Source organism: Pelobates fuscus, chromosome 10, assembly GCF_036172605.1.
Source record: "Pelobates fuscus isolate aPelFus1 chromosome 10, aPelFus1.pri, whole genome shotgun sequence".
Lineage (NCBI taxonomy): Eukaryota > Metazoa > Chordata > Amphibia > Anura > Pelobatidae > Pelobates > Pelobates fuscus.
In genome coordinates, this window is record NC_086326.1 from 40,353,800 (window position 1) to 40,366,778 (window position 12,979).

Sequence of the window (12,979 nt, forward strand, 5' to 3'; positions counted from 1 at the left end):
ACAGAATAAAGAGATTTGAGACAGAATAAAGAGAGAAGAAACAGAATAAAGAGAGACAGAATAAAAAGAGAAGAGACAGATTAAAAAGAGATGGTACAGAATAAAGAGATTTGTATGGTGACGGAATAAAGAGACCTGAAACAGAATAAAGAGATTTGAGACAGAATATAAAAAGTATGTAAGTTTGCAATAAACTTTGCATAAAATAGTTAATATGCATTTAATTGTAATGGTTCAAAGATGTCGGCCCTCTCGCATGTTCGCTTCATCAAATCTGGCCCTCTTTGAAAAAAGTTTGTACACCCCTGGATTAGGCAATAGAAATCCATATGTTTTATATGCACACAAAGTCCCAGGTTTGGTCACTGCTGCTGCTGTGACGTGCAAGGGGGGCCTGTGACCATGCAAAAGATAGAAAGATAGAAATGTAGTTAAAGACCCCTTGAAAACCCCACTCCTTGAGTAAGCCACTTGCTCTGCTCATAGCAGTTCAGGAAACCATTGGTACAATAACCCTCAACTATGTAAAGGGCTGCCCTCACTTCAGACGGCTTCTGTAGATTTTGGTTCCCATATTTTGGCAGGCTATAGCAAACTCTTTCAGGCCCCCAAATCTTAAAGGATCACTAAAGAGTCAGGAACACAAACATGTATTCCTGACCCTATAGTGCTAAACACCCAATTTAGGTGGCTTGCCCCCCCCCCCTTCCCCCTCTCCCCCCCCTCCACCCACCCCAAACCCTGTTAAAAGCAATTAAAACTCACCTTATTACTAGCGCCGCACAGGTCTGCCTGTGCTGGCTCTGCCCCCATAGGGAAAGCATTGGATTGGCTAAAATCGGTACAGGGCCAAATGCCATTTTGGCCAATCAGTACCTCCTCATATAGATGCATTGAATCAATGCATCTTTATGAAGAAAAATTCATAGACGCTGAACGGCAGGGCTGCTTACTCTGCAGCACTGAGCCAGGAAGCACCTCCAGTGGCCATCTGAGGAGTGGCCACTTGGAGGTGTCCCTAGGGGCAATGTAAACACTGCCTTTACTAAGAAAAGACAGTGTTTACATGAAAATGCCTGAAGGAAGCTATTATACTAACCAGAACAACTGCATTAAGCTGTAGTTGTTCTGATGACTATAGTGTCCCTTTAATCTGGTAACACAAAATACATAGTGTTAACACTCCTTCATTAAGGCCACAAAGGTCTGGCCAATGCCCTTAACATGTAAATGTATTAAATTTGCAACCACAATGAGGTTGCACAAAATAAACTTGGTTAGGAGTTATTTTTTTTTGTATTGTTTGATAATTTCATACCACCCAGCTGTCCTGGGTCCTAAGAGACTGTCACAAATTTGTGGTAATGTTGTACCTCCCAACAATCTCATGGTTTCATCCCTGGTGTCCTGCACCTGCGGACATCAGCATTCCTCCCATGTGCCTCTATTTAGGAGGGACAGTACCAATTTTGAGCCCAAATCCCTTAGTCCCTCTTTTCAATGAGCTCCATAGTGTATAACAGAGCTCCACAGCAATAACACTGGCAGTAATGTGTCTTTACAATAAATATGTTTAGAAACCAGTTTGTGTATATAAGATACATTGTTCTTGTTGTAAATGTCATTTTAGTGACATAAATTATTAATAAATCACCTAAAATGTCTCATTACACCCCTTGGAACACCCCTAAAAATTAAATTGTCCCTATTCTTCTACTTGAAATGTTGAGGGGTATGCATCAGGTAAATGTCCCAAATCAGTGTAGTTTGAGCTTACCATTGAAGATGCTCAAACCTTTTTTTAGGTCAGGTGCGCCCCTTTTTGGTTCAATGCAAATAATTTTTGGTTACGTCACTATCTTGCCCCCACAATCCCCAGTACTGATTTAATATCCACCGGTATTGGAAGATATGCTATCCACTATGCAAATATTGTACGTACATAGTAGGTATATTAGACTTGTGAGGAATGTGTACAATGTTCTCTTCATTTTGCTGTTTTTAGTTTTCACAGCTTCCTGTTTTTTTAACAGTTTTCTTTGCTTCATGCACTTAGTATCTGTGAATGAGAAGCAGATATAAAATGTTTACCATTGTATAACCAGAAATACACTTTTAATATATATATATATACACACACAACGCACACCTATTTATACAGAGTAAAATGTGTATTGACCTTCCAGGGCAGATAAGAGTTGTTTCTCCACTAAATTTTTGACACTGCACCTGCTGGTCTCACTCCTATCGGAGACAGGTATTGGACCCAACGGGCACACTTCGTTGAGGCAGGTTGACATGGAAATGCTGCCAGACTCCTACTTACCCTCCTGCAGCAGCGCCCACCAGTCTCACTCCTGTCCAAGCATGGTACAATGTGTCCTTCTCTCAATGGCAGCGGTTAGGTCTGGAATTATTAGAAACTCGAACCGCTGCAAGTCAGAGCCTTTAAAGGCTCTCTAATTACTTGTGTCTAATTTTTTGAAAATGTCTCAGTGCCTTGTCGTGGTGTTTACTTTGGTTATCTGAGAGCATATTTATTCTATTGATTCCTGTATATTTTGACCTTATATATATATTGATAGATAGATAGATAGATAGATAGATAGACCAACAGACAGACAGATAGATAGATATTCATGGGATATCTGTAAACTGATTTCCGTGTCGGTATTTGTTAGCTGCAAACATCTACTAGCATGTTATCATCAAGCATGAGAAGGTGTATTTGTATATAATATTTTCTTTAAAAGGTGTGTTTTAAATATCCCCTGGAAACAGGATGACACAATATTGAAAATTATTTTATAAGACTGAACAGAAGCAGCCTTTAAAAATGATGCCATTCAACTTCCCCCATGCCCCAGCAACCTTGACTCTAACAAATAGGGAGACAGCCAGCCAGCCAGACCGCAAAGTCCACAGACAACCTAGGACAACGCAGGCTCGAAACCATTGATCCACAAGGGGTACCCTCCGACCCACCACAAACACCGTGTTCACGAATGTCTGAATACCCATTTTTCTGTAGAATGCTCTATATACTCGCTATGTACAAAGTGTACTAACCTACTTCTTCCTTATTTCTGTAAAACAGAAGAATCTGTCAAGTTGTTCACTATACGACCATGTGATGCCTAAACTTACTATTGACCTTAAAGTTTAATACCTTTTGGTATATCCAGTTGTTACATGCTATTTTCCTTTATTTTCTACACATCTTATGTCACAGATGTGTATCTAAGTATGTGAAAACCAAATAAAACACAAATTGAAGAAAAAAAAAAAGGTAAGTTTAGATCTGTGGTGGACAGTTCAGAGCCGGCTAATATCAATTCTGTGCTTATTTCTTGCATAGAGTTTCATTCATTGCCTGAGAGTGCTCAGAGTGGATGGATCAGCATCAAGTTTCTGCAGAGTTGCCATTACACTAACATAAGGTGAGGCTCAGCGCCCAACAACTCAGGTAAGAGGCAAATCATTATAAAGCTTGAAATAACGTTTTAAACATCTCTAGTATAGATTGTTTAGCAGTTTACCCAAACATCTCCCTCCCCGGTCCGCAGACACTGTGCTGACAGCCGGCAGGACCCGGGAGCTCTTACCTGCAGCTCCTCCGGGTCCTCCTCTCGCGAGATTTGGAGCGTTGCCGCGGTTACCACGCCAACGCTCCAAATCTTGCGAGAGTGAACTCTAGCCCTGGAGCGCGGGTTAGAGGTCACTGTAACCACTGGACCACCAGGGATTCCCCACTGGGACCACCAGGGATCAAGAAATGTCCCCCCTCCTCCTCAATAAAGGTAAGAAGGGAGCGGGGACATAATTAATATTTATTTTATTAAATACATTTTTTTTATTTATTAAAAAGTCTCCCTTCCCCCCCATACACACACTGACCCCATACACACACTGACCCCACATACACACACTGACCCCACATACACACACTGACCCCATACACACACTGACCCCATACACACACTGACCCCACACACACACTGACCCCCCCACACACACACACACTGACCCCATACACACACTGACCCCACATACAAACTGACCCCATACACACACTGTCCCACAAACACTGCCCCCATACACACACTGTCCCACAAACACTGCCCCCATACACACACTGTCCCACAAACACTGTCCCCATACACACACTGTCCCACAAACACTGTCCCCATACACACACTGTCCCACAAACACTGCCCCCATACACACACTGTCCCACAAACACTGTCCCCATACACACACTGTCCCAGAAACACTGCCCCATACACATACTGCCCCGCACACACTGCACACCCATACACACACAGACACATACAGTGCCCTACACACACTGCTACCCCCCCATACACACATTGCCCCACACACACACACGACCCCCCATACATACAGTGCCCCCCCATACACACATACAGTGCCCCCCATACACACACTGCCCCACACAGACATACAGTGCCCCCATACACACACTGCCACCCTCACACACACTGCCCCTAACACACACACTGCCGCCCTTAAGCACTTACACTCACTTCACCGCTCACACACACACTGCGCCTTTCACACACACTTCACCCCTAACATACACCACTTCTCCTATGCCCTATATCCCAGCAGACCCCAGGTAAGTTGTCAAACTGTTCTTAAACGGTATGAGTACTTACTCTGGGGTGGGATCCTGGCACTACTGGCACCATAACTACTACACTGAGCTGTAGTGGTTATTGTGCCAGGAATATTTATTTAAATAATCTACAAGTGCCCCTCCCGAGATCAGGCTCTGGATCCGCCACTGGGTCCCACTCCTTTCGGAAACAGGTATTGGACCCGACAGGCACACCTCGTTGAGGCAGGTTGACATGGAAATGCTGCCGGACTCCTACTTACCCTCCTGCAGCGGCACCCACTGGTCTCACTCCTATCCGATCATGGTGCAATGTGTCTCCCTCTCAATGGCAGCGGTTGGATCTGGAATTATTAGAGACTCGAACCGAATCGAACTGTCTCAGACGTTCGGGAATAGGCATTCTTAGGGTATTTAACCATTTTTTGAAAATGTCTCAGTGCCCTGTCGTGGTGTCTACTTTGGTTATCCACCGGGATGATAACGCAAACCAGTGACTGGCATCCTGGGCATTCGGGTAGACTGCATCTGAAGACCCCAGGTATGGTGACAATTGTCCTCATGGGAACTTTGTAGAGCTTTCTGTGACAGAGCCCATAGTCTGTAGGGAGGAGGCTGGCATTCAAGCCCTTCACAAGTCAGAGAAATGGAGACTTCTGTTACAGCCATTATTTGGTCCAAAGCAGATACCATTATCTGGTGTCGCACATGTAAGTAATGGTGTGTGAGCGCTAGTTATTATGTAATATTATGTTTGTGATACCGGTTTGTTATGATGTTGCCATTATGGTCCTTTAATCAGGGCCGTCTTTAAGGAGGGGCAAAAGGGGCAGCTGCCCCGGGCCCAGTTACTCCTGGGGGCCCTAAGGCAGCTGCCCCATGGGCCCCCTGCAGCACCTGAGGTAATCAGGAGACACGACCCTTTAATACTGCTCTGTAATATGGGGCTGGCTGACTACATACTCACAACTAGCCCCCTTACACATTGCCCTGTGAATCTCTTTCTTCCCCGTGGCATGCTGGGAGGAAGTGAGGTCAGACCCTGTAAGAACAGATCACTTCCTTCTCAGTGCCGCTGGGGAGGAGGCAAGCATTGTGGGGGAGAGGGACTGGGGCAGCTGAATGCATGCTCCTATCAGCCTGGGCCAGCAAGCTCCCAATGGACCCCAGGGAAGCCATCCTTCTCAACCCAAAAGGTAAGGAGACAGGAGGGTGGCTAAATATTGTTTTTGTTTGTTTTGCTAATTTCTGATTTCACTTGTATTCATCAGACATTACAAAAACTCATGTGTTGGTGTTTGTAATGTAACACACTGGGGATAACTATATGTTAAAAACCTAGAAGAACCTGACAGTTCCCTATTAAATATAAATAAAAAAAAAATATTTATTTTTAAATATTATTGCATAAAGTGTTATCAAAGGCTGTACACCATTTCCAAATGTCACTTTTGCCAAATTATGGACCAGGGTATGTAAGAACAGAGTTGAGACATTATATTGGCCAAGGTTACTGGGAGTTGCTGTCCAGGAGCTGCTAGAGGGCAGAGATTAATATATGTAAATGTACACACATATATGTGTGTGTGTGTATTTGGCTGTGTTTGTCTGTGTGTCAGTGTATCTGCGTGTATTTGTACTTGTGTGTCAGTGTGTACCTGTGTGTGTGTATGTATATATTGGTGTATCATAATGCATACATCCCAGCATTTTAATGCCAACACTGCACACAAATACACTCCAACATTCCATTGCTAACACAGTACACATATACACCCCTGCATTTATACCTTTGTGTGTGTGTGTCTGTGTTTGTGTGTAAATACCTGTGTCAGTGTGTGTGTGTGTGTATATGTATCTCTGTGTGTGGATGTGCCAATGTGTATATATGTGTGTGTGTGAAAGTGCTTGTATCTGTTTGTCAAAGGGTGTGTATCTGAGTGTCTGTGTGTGTGTATATGCCAGTGCTTGCATGTGTGAGCATGTGTCATTGGGTTTATGTGTGTATCTGCGTGTTAATGTGTACGTGTATATGTGTTAATATGTATGTGCATACATCCCAGAAATCACACAACATGCAAACAGACCCCTGCAAACACAAACATTACATACAGACACACCAGTTTGCTGAAACACCAATACTACACACAAATTGAATAACGCATTTAAAAAACAACACTACATCCAAACACCTCCTTACATACAAACACATCCCTGTATTAACCCGTTCCCACCGTTACGGCGTTCCATGCCGTCCCCATTATAATGGGCTTTAAAGCCGTTGCGGCGGCATGGAACGCCGTAACGGCTTTGAGCCCCAGGAGGTAAGTTATACTTGCCTCCGCCGCGATCCTCTTCTGCGGGGCTGCCTGAGAGCCCAGGCAGCCCTCCCACGGCAAATGAGGCCCCCGGGGGCCATGTGATCGCTCTCAAAGAGCGATCACATGGCCCCCTATAGCTGGCTATGGATCTGCCAGCAGGGGGACTGTCTAAAATATCAGACAGTCCCCCTGCTGGTAAGAAAGTATAAAAAAAGAAATTAAACATGTTAAAAAATAAATAGAAAATATTTTTATATATATATAATATGTATATATATTATATATATAATATATATACATATTATATATATGTAACGTCATACAAAGTGTATTTTAATACTAATATAAGTATATATATTAGCATTAAAATACACTTAGAATGATGTTACATATATATAATATGTATATATATTATATATATAATAGATGTGTGTGTATATATATATATATATATACGTATAATTAAAATAATAAATAAATAAAATAATAAAATAAATAAATAAAATATTGAAACAAAATTTAATATAAATTATATATTCATATGTAATTTCATTCTAACTGTATTTTGTTATTAATATATATATATTGGTAACAAAATACACTTAGAATGACATTCTATATCTATCTATCTATATAGAAAATACAAATAACCGCAAATATATATATATATATATAGATAAATACATATAATTACATAAAAGATTACATTAGTATACACGTAGAATTTAAATACATATATATGTATATATATTAAAATTCTACATGTATATTTAAGTAATCTTTTAACATAATTATGTGATTTGATTAATTAAAATTTGATTGACCTGCCTGACAACACAGGGAGAAAGTGCAGAGAATTTAATTCGCAAGCACTATATTTGACCCTGTAATTCTCCACGACACCATAAAATCTGTACATAGGGGGTACTGTTTTACTCGGGAGACTTCGCTGAACTCAAATATTAGTGTTTCAAACTGGTAAATTGTATTACAACGATGATATTTTAAGTAAAAGTGACGTTTTTTGCATTTTTTACAAACGAACGGCACTTTTATGGACTATATTATTGTTGTAATATGTTTTACTGTTTTAAAACACTAATATTTGTGTTTAGTGAAGTCTCCCGAGAATAACAGTACCCCCCATGTACAGGTTTTATGGTGTTTTGGAAAGTTAGAGAGTCACATATAAGGCTTGCGTTTCATTTTTTTCACATTGAAATTTGCTAGATTGGTTATGTTGCCTTTGAGAGCGTATGGTAGCCCAGGAATGAGAATTACCCCCATGATGGCATACCATTTGCAAAAGAAGACAACCCGAGGTATTGCAAGTGGGGTATGTCCAGTCTTTCTTAGTAGCCACTTAGTCACAAACACTGGCCAAATATTCGTTTTTTGCTTTTTTCACACAAAAACAAATATGAACGCTAACTTTGGCCAGTGTTTGTGACTAAGTGGCTACTAAAAAAGACTAAACATACCCCACTTTCAATACCTTGGGTTGTCTACTTTTTCAAATGGTATGCCATTATGGGGGTAATTCTCATTCCTGGGCTACCACACCGTCTCAAAGGTAACATTACTAATCTGGCAAATTTCAATTTGAAAATGGAACGTTCTATATTTGACCCTGTAACTTTCCAAAACACCATAAAACCTGTTAATGGGGGGTACTGTTGTACTCGTGAGACATCGCTGATTATAAATATGTGCATTTTGTTGCAGTAAAACCTAACAGTATTATGACATTTACAGCTAAAATGTGAGGCGGAACTACACATTTTTAAAAAATAAATACATTTCTCACAGTTTTTTTTATTTTATTCATAATAAATTATATTCCATATATGAATAGTTAATGGTAAATTAAAGCCCTGTTTCTCCTGAACAAAATTATATATAATAAGTGTGGGTGCATATAATATGAAAGAGGGGAACTACGGGTGAACAGACATATAGCGCAAATTCCAGTTTTTGTTTACGTTTTGTTTTGATCAGAACGTGCACTATTGACTCCGTCCTGAAGGGGTTAAAACGTTAAAATTATATACAAACACCAACTCTACACACAAAAGTACACCTGCATTTAAAAGCCAACACTACAGACAATCACACACCCCTGCATTCAAACGGAAACACTACACACAAGTACACCACTGCATTGCAATGGTTATAGTACATACAAATACACACCTAAATGCACACATACACTGTATAAAAAAACATGCTTACATTCAATTGCACAAACACAGCTCACAAATACAACCCTGCAAGGATGGTAGATCCCCAGCTGGCATAGCATTGCAGGAGTTGTATGACAGATGGGGATATATCTTTTCTTTACTCCTGTGCTACAGGGGAGGCCTACAATTTTTTTTGCACCAGGGCACTCTCTACATTAGTTTTGCTGCTGGGTTGCGGTGGAGGAAGTGATTGCATGCCCAGGGGGCCCAAGCAAATGCTTGCCCAGGGACCAATCAATATTAAAGACGGCCCTGCCTTTAATACACTTTTCACTGTTATATATCCTCTATATAACATACAGTATATATATATGCAGAAAGTATATTATCCACATACTGTTTGCCAATTCAGTTAACAACAAAAATAAAAAGTCATCCACATTTTGAGTGGCACAGTATATCAAGCCTTTCTTTCTGATTTTGACAGATTTAGTTGGTGGGAAATAAGGTCTGAAGTGGTTTTGTGGGTTTTGCCTCCTCCAGTTTCCTCCCTTATATCCTCCATTCCTCTATACAGTGAGCTGAGAGTAACATCCTGTTATTGTGGTGGAAAGCCACAAAGAGAAATAAACATAGGAGGATGTGTGAAGGGAGAGAGACATATGAGGCTGTGTGAGGAGAGAGAGACATGGGAGGCTGTGTGAGGAGAGAGAGACATGAGAGGCTGTGTGAGGAGAGAGAGAGAGACATGGGAGGCTGTGTGAGGAGAGAGAGACATGGGAGGCTGTGTGAGGAGAGAGAGACATGAGAGGCTGTGTGAGGAGAGAGAGACATGGGAGGCTGTGTGAGGAGAGAGAGACATGGGAGGCTGTGTGAGGAGAGAGAGAGAGAGACATAGGAGGCTGTGTGAGGAGAGAGAGACATGGGAGGCTGTGTGAGGAGAGAGAGAGACATATGCGGCTGTGTGGAGAGAGAGAGAGAGAGACATATGAGGCTGTGTGGAGAGAGAGAGAGAGAGAGAGAGACATAGGAGGATGTGTGAGGAGAGAGAGACATGGGAGGCTGTGTGAGGAGAGAGAGACATATGCGGCTGTGTGGAGAGAGAGAGAGAGAGACATATGAGGCTGTGTGGAGAGAGAGAGAGAGAGAGAGAGACATAGGAGGATGTGTGAGGAGAGAGAGACATGGGAGGCTGTGTGAGGAGAGAGAGAGAGACTTAGGAGGCTATGGGAAGAGAGAGAGAGAGATATGAGGCTGTGTGAGGAGAGAGACATAGGAGGCTGTGTGAAAAGAGAGACATCGGAGGCTGTGTGAGGAGTGCGACATAAGAGGCTGTGTGTGGAGAGAGACATGTGAAGGGTGTGCCGTGAGTTCAGCAGCATTTTCTGAAATAAATATTGTTACTAAAAATTGCATAATTTAGGTAGAAAATAGCCAACACCTTTTAGAAAGAGAGTGAGAGTGTCTGTACAGTGAGAGAGAAAGAGTGTCTGCACAGTGAGAGAGAAAGTGAGTGAGAGTGTCTGCACAGTGAGAGAGAAGGATATTGAGAGTGTCTGTACAGTGAGAGAGGAGAGTGAGAGTGTCTGTACAGTGAGAGAGGAGAGTAAGAGTGTCTGTACAGTGAGAGAGAAGGAGAGTTAGAGTGTCTGTACAGTGAGAGAGAAGGAGAGTTAGAGTGTCTGTACAGTGAGAGAGGAGAGTGAGAGTGTCTGTACAGTGAGAGAGGAGAGTGAGAGTGTCTGTACAGTGAGAGAGAGGGAGTGAGAGCACCTGTATGGTGGTAGAGAAGGAGTGAGAATGTCTGTACAGTGAGATAGAGGGAGTGAGAGTGTCTACAGTGAGAGTGAAGGAGAGCGGGAGTGTCTGTACAGTGAGAGAGAAGGAGAGTGAGTGTGTCTGTACAGTGAGAGAGGAGAGTGAGAGTGTCTGTACAGTGAGAGAGAGGGAGTGAGAACACCTGTATGGTGGGAGAGAGGGAGTGAGAGTGTGTACAGTGAGAGTGAAGGAGAGCGGGAGTGTCTGTACAGTGAGAGTGAAGGAGAGCGGGAGTGTCTGTACAGTGAGAGTGAAGGAGAGCGGGAGTGTCTGTACAGTGAGAGTGAAGGATAGTGAGAGTGTCTGTACAGTGAGAGTGAAGGATAGTGAGAGTGTCTGTATGGTGAGAGTGAAGGATAGTGAGAGTGTCTGTACAGTGAGAGTGAAGGAGAGCGGGAGTGTCTGTACAGTGAGAGTGAAGGATAGTGAGAGTGTCTGTACAGTGAGAGTGAAGGAGAGCGGGAGTGTCTGTATGGTGAGAGTGAAGGATAGTGAGAGTGTCTGTACAGTGAGAGTGAAGGAGAGCGGGAGTGTCTGTACAGTGAGAGTGAAGGAGAGCGGGAGTGTCTGTACAGTGAGAGTGAAGGATAGTGAGAGTGACTGTACAGTAAAAATTGGGACTGAGAATTTCTACATTGAGAGAGAGATTGGGGAGAGCGTCATGCTGTGTAACAGATTTATATATCTAAGAATTATAAATAGACACACAGGTACTTGTGGGATGAGCTGTAACAACAAATAAGGGGGATGTGGTAGGTTATGGTGGGTTTGAGATTCGGAAGTGAGTGGTAAATCTGAGCAGAACACTGAAGAGTTGGGAAACAGCATTTACAGCCCCCTCTGAGAGACCACAAAGCACAATGGCAGAAACTGTTATATCCCCCTTACCCACCCGCAGACATGTATGTTTCAGATGATAACAATGTACCTGGAAGGAGCCGCAGGCATTTATAGAAACACTAACAAAATCGTAATATGTGGTATTCTTACTGAGTAGACTATCTGATACAGTATAATCCCCATAATAAACATTATCTGAATATTGTACTGCTCTAAACTAATGTCAGCGGGGCTAATAACATGTTTATAATATCACAAAATGGTTACAATTATTTTTTATTTAATTTTTTTCGATCATTTGAAATTCACTTTTAATTTCTGAAATGTTTATAATTTAGTATATAGCCCTGTAAATGCAACCAGCTCAATCTTGTCAAGTCTATTTCGTCTCCAAATCTGCCATATCTCTGCTGTGAACATTACCAGCAAGCATGGCTGAAAGCTAGATCCCAGAGACTCTAATTTAGAACCTATTGACAGGGGCGGCTCTAGACTTTGCGAGGCCTTAGGCGAAATTCAAACATGAGGCCCCGCCCCCCCCCCCAAGTCCCCCACTAAAACCATTAGTAAAAAAATAATAGGGGTTGCCTTGTGTGTGCATAAGGAGCTGTACCTATATTGAATGACGAGCTTGCAGCGTTGGATGCAGAGAGGTAGTCTCTGTATTCATCTTCAGAGGCTTGCATTGTCGCAGCTTCCTATGCCGCTGCGTTGTGAGCACTTTGACTGTAGTTATGGCATAATTTGCAATAAACTGCAACGCCTGGCAGTCATGTATATATAAGTGCCAGTGTGAAGGGGTTATTTGAAACAAAAATTTACGTTTTGGTTGGGTTTTTAAAAAATAATTTACCAAATAATAAAGTTACAGATAAGAAAACAATGTCATAGACATTTCCCCACATATTCTAAATTCCCTTACATGTATTTTATCGTATATATGTTTCCCCATGTATTGTATATGTATGTATGCATATAATATATATCTATATTGCTTGCAACTTTATCTTTGCATTGCCCATATCATACCACAACCACATTGCAGAAAGACACTCACAATAATACATGAACACATATAAACACTAATACACAAATACATATACACACGGATACATGCACATGCATACACACACACAAACACACTGATGCACAGAGACACTAAAACAGACATACAGTCA